The 7735-nt window shown below is 52.5% G+C and overlaps 1 protein-coding gene across 3 annotated transcripts in view; it reads right to left on the reverse strand.

The window, feature by feature from the left end:
- LOC144486045 (myoneurin-like) overlaps positions 1–7132 on the reverse strand; it is a 108801-nt gene extending 101669 nt beyond the window's left edge. For 2 of the 3 annotated variants that reach the window (XM_078204160.1, XM_078204168.1), the window contains exon 1: positions 6747–6809. The gene's annotated coding sequence lies outside the window, so the exon portion shown is untranslated. Of the gene's footprint in view, positions 1–6746 lie in introns of all 3 variants that reach the window. The other variant, XM_078204155.1, reaches the window with a different exon arrangement.
- Positions 7133–7735: the final 603 nt, after the last annotated feature.

A 7735-nucleotide genomic window follows, 5' to 3' on the forward strand; every position in this document is an offset into this window, starting at 1 on the left:
AGTCTCTCCCTCTCTCTATCCCAGTCTCTCCCTCTCTCTATCCCAGTCTCTCCCTCTCTCTATCCCAGTCTCTCCCTCTCTCTATCCCAGTCTCTCCCCTCTCTCTACCAGCTCTCCTGGAGCGATGAAGCTGAGTATAGTCTCTCCCTCTCTCTATCCCAGTCTCTCCCTCTCTCTATCCCAGTCTCTCCCTCTCTCTATCCCAGTCTCTCCCTCTCTCTATCCCAGTCTCTCCCTCTCTCTATCCCAGTCTCTCCCTCTCTCTATCCCAGTCTCTCCTCTCTCTATCCCAGTCTCTCCCTCTTCTCTATCCCAGTCTCTCCCTCTCTCTATCCCAGTCTCTCCCTCTCTCTATCCCAGTCTCTCTCTTCTCTATCCCAGTCTCTCCCCTCCTCTATCCCAGTCTCTCCCTCTCTCTATCCCAGTCTCTCCCTCTCTCTATCCCAGTCTCTCCCTCTCTCTATCCCAGTCTCTCCCTCTCTCTATCCAGTCTCTCCTCTCTCTATCCCAGTCTCTCCCTCTCTCTATCCCAGTCTCTCCTCTCTCTATCCAGTCTCTCCCTCTCTCTATCCCAGTCTCTCCCTCTCTCTATCCCAGTCTCTCCCTCTCTCTATCCCAGTCTCTCCCTCTCTCTATCCCAGTCTCTCCCTCTCTCTCTATCCCAGTCTCTCCCTCTCTCTATCCCAGTCTCTCCCTCTCTCTATCCCAGTCTCTCCCTCTCTCTATCCCAGTCTCTCCCTCTCTCTATCCCAGTCTCTCCCTCTCTCTATCCCAGTCTCTCCCTCTCTCTATCCCAGTCTCTCCCTCTCTCTATCCCAGTCTCTCCCTCTCTCTATCCAGTCTCTCCCTCTCTCTATCCCAGTCTCTCCCTCTCTCTATCCCAGTCTCTCCCTCTCTCTATCCCAGTCTCTCCCTCTCTCTATCCCAGTCTCTCCCTCTCTCTATCCCAGTTCTCTCTCCCTCTCTCTATCCCAGTCTCTCCCTCTCTCTATCCCAGTCTCTCCCTCTCTCTATCCCAGTCTCTCCCTCTCTCTATCCCAGTCTCTCCCTCTCTCTATCCCAGTCTCTCCCTCTCTCTATCCCAGTCTCTCCCTCTCTCTATCCCAGTCTCTCCCTCTCTCTATCCCAGTCTCTCCCTCTCTCTATCCCAGTCTCTCCCTCTCTCTATCCCAGTCTCTCCCTCTCTCTATCCCAGTCTCTCCCTCTCTCTATCCCAGTCTCTCCCTCTCTCTATCCCAGTCTCTCCCTCTCTCTATCCCAGTCTCTCCCTCTCTCTATCCCAGTCTCTCCCTCTCTCTATCCCAGTCTCTCCCTCTCTCTATCCCAGTCTCTCCCTCTCTCTATCCCAGTCTCTCCCTCTCTCTATCCCAGTCTCTCCCTCTCTCTATCCCAGTCTCTCCCTCTCTCTATCCCAGTCTCTCCCTCTCTCTATCCCAGTCTCTCCCTCTCTCTATCCCAGTCTCTCCCTCTCTCTATCCCAGTCTCTCCCTCTCTCTATCCCAGTCTCTCCCTCTCTCTATCCCAGTCTCTCCCTCTCTCTATCCCAGTCTCTCCCTCTCTCTATCCCAGTCTCTCCCTCTCTCTATCCCAGTCTCTCCCTCTCTCTATCCCAGTCTCTCCCTCTCTCTATCCCAGTCTCTCCCTCTCTCTATCCCAGTCTCTCCCTCTCTCTATCCCAGTCTCTCCCTCTCTCTATCCCAGTCTCTCCCTCTCTCTATCCCAGTCTCTCCCTCTCTCTATCCCAGTCTCTCCCTCTCTCTATCCCAGTCTCTCCCTCTCTCTATCCCAGTCTCTCCCTCTCTCTATCCCAGTCTCTCCCTCTCTCTATCCCAGTCTCTCCCTCTCTCTATCCCAGTCTCTCCCTCTCTCTATCCCAGTCTCTCCCCTCTCTCTATCCCAGTCTCTCCCTCTCTCTATCCCAGTCTCTCCCTCTCTCTATCCCAGTCTCTCCCTCTCTCTATCCCAGTCTCTCCCTCTCTCTATCCCAGTCTCTCCCTCTCTCTATCCCAGTCTCTCCCTCTCTCTATCCCAGTCTCTCCCTCTCTCTATCCCAGTCTCTCCCTCTCTCTATCCCAGTCTCTCCCTCTCTCTATCCCAGTCTCTCCCTCTCTCTATCCCAGTCTCTCCCTCTCTCTATCCCAGTCTCTCCCTCTCTCTATCCCAGTCTCTCCCTCTCTCTATCCAGCCTCTCTCTCTCTCCAGTCTCTCTCCCTCTCTCTATCCCAGTCTCTCCCTCTCTCTATCCCAGTCTCTCCCTCTCTCTATCCCAGTCTCTCCCTCTCTCTATCCCAGTCTCTCCCTCTCTCTATCCCAGTCTCTCCCTCTCTCTATCCCAGTCTCTCCCTCTCTCTATCCCAGTCTCTCCCTCTCTCTATCCCAGTCTCTCCCTCTCTCTATCCCAGTCTCTCCCTCTCTCTATCCCAGTCTCTCCCTCTCTCTATCCCAGTCTCTCCCTCTCTCTATCCCAGTCTCTCCCTCTCTCTATCCCAGTCTCTCCCTCTCTCTATCCCAGTCTCTCCCTCTCTCTATCCCAGTCTCTCCCTCTCTCTATCCCAGTCTCTCCCTCTCTCTATCCCAGTCTCTCCCTCTCTCTATCCCAGTCTCTCCCTCTCTCTATCCCAGTCTCTCCCTCTCTCTATCCCAGTCTCTCCCTCTCTCTATCCCAGTCTCTCCCTCTCTCTATCCCAGTCTCTCCCTCTCTCTATCCCAGTCTCTCCCTCTCTCTATCCCAGTCTCTCCCTCTCTCTATCCCAGTCTCTCCCTCTCTCTATCCCAGTCTCTCCCTCTCTCTATCCCAGTCTCTCCCTCTCTCTATCCCAGTCTCTCCCTCTCTCTATCCCAGTCTCTCCCTCTCTCTATCCCAGTCTCTCCCTCTCTCTATCCCAGTCTCTCCCTCTCTCTATCCCAGTCTCTCCCTCTCTCTATCCCAGTCTCTCCCTCTCTCTATCCCAGTCTCTCCCTCTCTCTATCCCAGTCTCTCCCTCTCTCTATCCCAGTCTCTCCCTCTCTCTATCCCAGTCTCTCCCTCTCTCTATCCCAGTCTCTCCCTCTCTCTATCCCAGTCTCTCCCTCTCTCTATCCCAGTCTCTCCCTCTCTCTATCCCAGTCTCTCCCTCTCTCTATCCCAGTCTCTCCCTCTCTCTATCCCAGTCTCTCCCTCTCTCTATCCCAGTCTCTCCCTCTCTCTATCCCAGTCTCTCCCTCTCTCTATCCCAGTCTCTCCCTCTCTCTATCCCAGTCTCTCCCTCTCTCTATCCCAGTCTCTCCCTCTCTCTATCCCAGTCTCTCCCTCTCTCTATCCCAGTCTCTCCCTCTCTCTATCCCAGTCTCTCCCTCTCTCTATCCCAGTCTCTCCCTCTCTCTATCCCAGTCTCTCCCTCTCTCTATCCCAGTCTCTCCCTCTCTCTATCCCAGTCTCTCCCTCTCTCTATCCCAGTCTCTCCCTCTCTCTATCCCAGTCTCTCCCTCTCTCTATCCCAGTCTCTCCCTCTCTCTATCCCAGTCTCTCCCTCTCTCTATCCCAGTCTCTCCCTCTCTCTATCCCAGTCTCTCCCTCTCTCTATCCCAGTCTCTCCCTCTCTCTATCCCAGTCTCTCCCTCTCTCTATCCCAGTCTCTCCCTCTCTCTATCCCAGTCTCTCCCTCTCTCTATCCCAGTCTCTCCCTCTCTCTATCCCAGTCTCTCCTCTCTCTATCCCAGTCTCTCCCTCTCTCTATCCCAGTCTCTCCCTCTCTCTATCCCAGTCTCTCCCTCTCTCTATCCCAGTCTCTCCCTCTCTCTATCCCAGTCTCTCCCTCTCTCTATCCCAGTCTCTCCCTCTCTCTATCCCAGTCTCTCCCTCTCTCTATCCCAGTCTCTCCCTCTCTCTATCCCAGTCTCTCCCTCTCTCTATCCCAGTCTCTCCCTCTCTCTATCCCAGTCTCTCCCTCTCTCTATCCCAGTCTCTCCCTCTCTCTATCCCAGTCTCTCCCTCTCTCTATCCCAGTCTCTCCCTCTCTCTATCCCAGTCTCTCCCTCTCTCTATCCCAGTCTCTCCCTCTCTCTATCCCAGTCTCTCCCTCTCTCTATCCCAGTCTCTCCCTCTCTCTATCCCAGTCTCTCCCTCTCTCTATCCCAGTCTCTCCCTCTCTCTCTCTATCCCAGTCTCTCCCTCTCTCTATCCCAGTCTCTCCCTCTCTCTATCCCAGTCTCTCCCTCTCTCTATCCCAGTCTCTCCCTCTCTCTATCCCAGTCTCTCCCTCTCTCTATCCCAGTCTCTCCCTCTCTCTATCCCAGTCTCTCCTCTCTCTATCCCAGTCTCTCCCTCTCTCTATCCCAGTCTCTCCCTCTCTCTATCCCAGTCTCTCCCTCTCTCTATCCCAGTCTCTCCCTCTCTCTATCCCAGTCTCTCCCTCTCTCTATCCCAGTCTCTCCCTCTCTCTATCCCAGTCTCTCTCTCTCTATCCCAGTCTCTCTCTCTCTATCCCAGTCTCTCTCTCTCTATCCCAGTCTCTCTCTCTCTATCCCAGTCTCTCTCTCTCTATCCCAGTCTCTCTCTCTCTATCCCAGTCTCCTCTCTCTATCCCAGTCTCTCTCTCTATCCCAGTCTCTCTCTCTCTCTCTATCCCAGTCTCTCTCTCTCTCTCTATCACAGTCTCTCTCTCTCTCTCTATCACAGTCTCTCTCTCTCTCTCTATCACAGTCTCTCTCTCTCTCTCTATCACAGTCTCTCTCTCTCTCTCTCTATCACAGTCTCTCTCTCTCTCTATCCCAGTCTCTCTCTCTCTATCCCAGTCTCTCTCTCTCTATCCCAGTCTCTCTCTCTCTATCCCAGTCTCTCTCTCTCTATCCCAGTCTCTCTCTCTCTATCCCAGTCTCTCTCTCTCTATCCCAGTCTCTCTCTCTCTATCCCAGTCTTCTCTCTCTCTATCCCAGTCTCTCTCTCTCTATCCCAGTCTCTCTCTCTCTATCCCAGTCTCTCTCTCTCTCTCTATCAGTCTCTCTCTATCTCTCTATCCCAGTCTCTCTCTCTCTCTCTCTATCCCAGTCTCTCTCTCTCTCTATCCCAGTCTCTCTCTCTCTCTCTATCCCAGCTCTCTCTCTCTCTCTCTATCCCAGTCTCTCTCTCTCTCTCTCTATCCCAGTCTCTCTCTCTCTCTCTCCCAGTCTCTCTCTCTCTCTATCCCAGTCTCTCTCTCTCTCTATCCCAGTCTCTCTCTCTCTCTCTCTATCCCAGTCTCTCTCTCTCTCTCTCTATCCCAGTCTCTCTCTCTCTCTCTCTATCCCAGTCTCTCTCTCTCTCTCTATCCCAGTCTCTCTCTCTCTCTCTATCCCAGTCTCTCTCTCTCTCTCTCTATCCCAGTCTCTCTCTCTCTCTCTCTATCCCAGTCTCTCTCTCTCTCTCTATCCCAGTCTCTCTCTCTCTCTCTATCCCAGTCTCTCTCTCTCTCTCTATCCCAGTCTCTCTCTCTCTCTCTATCCCAGTCTCTCTCTCTCTCCCTCCAGTCTCTCTCTATCTCTCTATCCCAGTCTCTCTCTATCTCTCTATCCCAGTCTCTCTCTCTCTCTCTATCCCAGTCTCTCTCTCTCTCTCTATCCCAGTCTCTCTCTCTCTCTCTATCCCAGTCTCTCTCTCTCTCTCTATCCCAGTCTCTTTCTCTCTCTCTATCCCAGTCTCTCTCTCTCTCTCTATCCCAGTCTCTCTCTCTCTCCCAGTCTCTCTCTATCTCTCTATCCCAGTCTCTCTCTCTCTCTCTCTCCCAGTCTCTCTCTATCTCTCTATCCCAGTCTCTCTCTCTCTCTCTCTCCCCAGTCTCTCTCTATCTCTCTATCCCAGTCTCTCTCTCTCTCTCTCTCCCAGTCTCTCTCTATCTCTCTCTCCCAGTCTCTCTCTATCTCTCTATCCCAGTCTCTCTCTATCTCTCTATCCCAGTCTCTCTCTCTCTCTCTCTCCCAGTCTCTCTCTATCTCTCTCTCCCAGTCTCTCTCTCTCTCTCTATCCCAGTCTCTCTATCTCTCTATCCCAGTCTCTCTCTCTCTCTCTCTCTATCCCAGTCTCTCTCTCTCACTCTATCCCAGTCTCTCTCTCTCTCTCTATCCCAGTCTCTCTCTCTCTCTCTCTCTATCCCAGTCTCTCTCTCTCTCTCTATCCCAGTCTCTCTCTCTCTCTCTCTATCCCAGTCTCTCTCTCTCTCTCTCTCTATCCCAGTCTCTCTCTCTCTATCCCAGTCTCTCTCTCTCTCTCTATCCCAGTCTCTCTCTCTCTCTATCCCAGTCTCTCTCTCTCTCTCTCTATCCCAGTCTCTCTCTCTCTCTATCCCAGTCTCTCTCTCTCTCTATCCCAGTCTCTCTCTCTCTCTATCCCAGTCTCTCTCTCTCTCTCTATCCCAGTCTCTCTCTCTCTCTATCCCAGTCTCTCTCTCTCTCTCTCTCTCTATCCCAGTCTCTCTCTCTCACTCTATCCCAGTCTCTCTCTCTATCCCAGTCTCTCTCTCTCTCTCTATCCCAGTCTCTCTCTCTCTCTCTCTATCCCAGTCTCTCTCTCTCTCTCTATCCCAGTCTCTCTCTCTCTCTCTATCCCAGTCTCTCTCTCTCTCTCTATCCCAGTCTCTCTCTCTCTCTCTCTATCCCAGTCTCTCTCTCTCTCTCTATCCCAGTCTATGTCTCTCTCTCTATCCCAGTCTCTCTCTCTCTCTCTCTATCCCAGTCTATGTCTCTCTCTCTATCCCAGTCTCTCTCTCTCTCTTTCCCAATCGGGTTTTTTTTACCGTTTCTTTATTTTTTTTTCTCGAAGCTCCGCGCCGCCATCATGGTGACGTCACGTCCGGTCACGTCGCCTCGGGGTCATGACTGATTCCCGCCGGGTGACCGTTGACTAGTTTAACTAGTCTAACCGGTTGACTGGTCCCGGGCACGACTATTATCGAGTTTCCGTCGGTCAGTCGCTTTGCTGGTTTATTTAGTTAGCTGCTAGTTAGTGTAACTGCTCCCCGCCTGTTCAGTCAGTCTCTAGTTAAGTCAGTTAATGGGTTATTGTCGGTTAAATGGGTTAACAGTTGGTTAATGTGGTGATGTTGAACGTCACTCTGGCAGTTTAAAGCTGTTGCCCATTTTCGGGGCGCGACTGATCGAACGTTCTGGAACTCCAGGCCCCGCCCCTCTTGGCCCCGCCCCGCCCTTCTCTAGGCCCCGCCCCTCAATGTTAATCAGAGATTGTGTTCCTTCGTCATTTGCGACATCACAGAAAATTACAGCACAGGAACAGTCCGTTCGGCCCTCCAAGCCTGCACCGACCATGCTGCCCAACTGGACTAAAACCCCCGACCCTTCCGGGGACCATATCCCTCTATTCCCATCCTATTCATGTACTTGTCAAGACGCCCCTTAAAAGTCACTACCGTATCCGCTTCCACTCCCTCCCCCGGCAACGGGTTCCAGGCACCCACTCTGTGTGTAAAAAATCTGCCTTGTACATCTCCTTTAAACCTTGCCCCTTAAACCTGTACCCCCTAGTTATTGACTCTTCCACCCTGGGAAAAAGCATCTGACTATCCACTCTGTCCATGCCTCTCATAATCTTGTAGACTTCTATCAGGTCGCCCCTCAACCTCCGTCACTCCAGTGAGAACAGACCAAGTTTCTCCAACCTCTCCCCATAGCTAATGCCCTCCAGGCAACATCCTGGTAAATCTTTTCTGTACCCTCTCCAAAGCATCACATCCTTCTGGTAGTGTGGCGACCAGAATTGAACACTATA

Source organism: Mustelus asterias, chromosome 3 (assembly GCF_964213995.1).
Source record: "Mustelus asterias chromosome 3, sMusAst1.hap1.1, whole genome shotgun sequence".
In the NCBI taxonomy this organism is placed as follows: domain Eukaryota; kingdom Metazoa; phylum Chordata; class Chondrichthyes; order Carcharhiniformes; family Triakidae; genus Mustelus; species Mustelus asterias.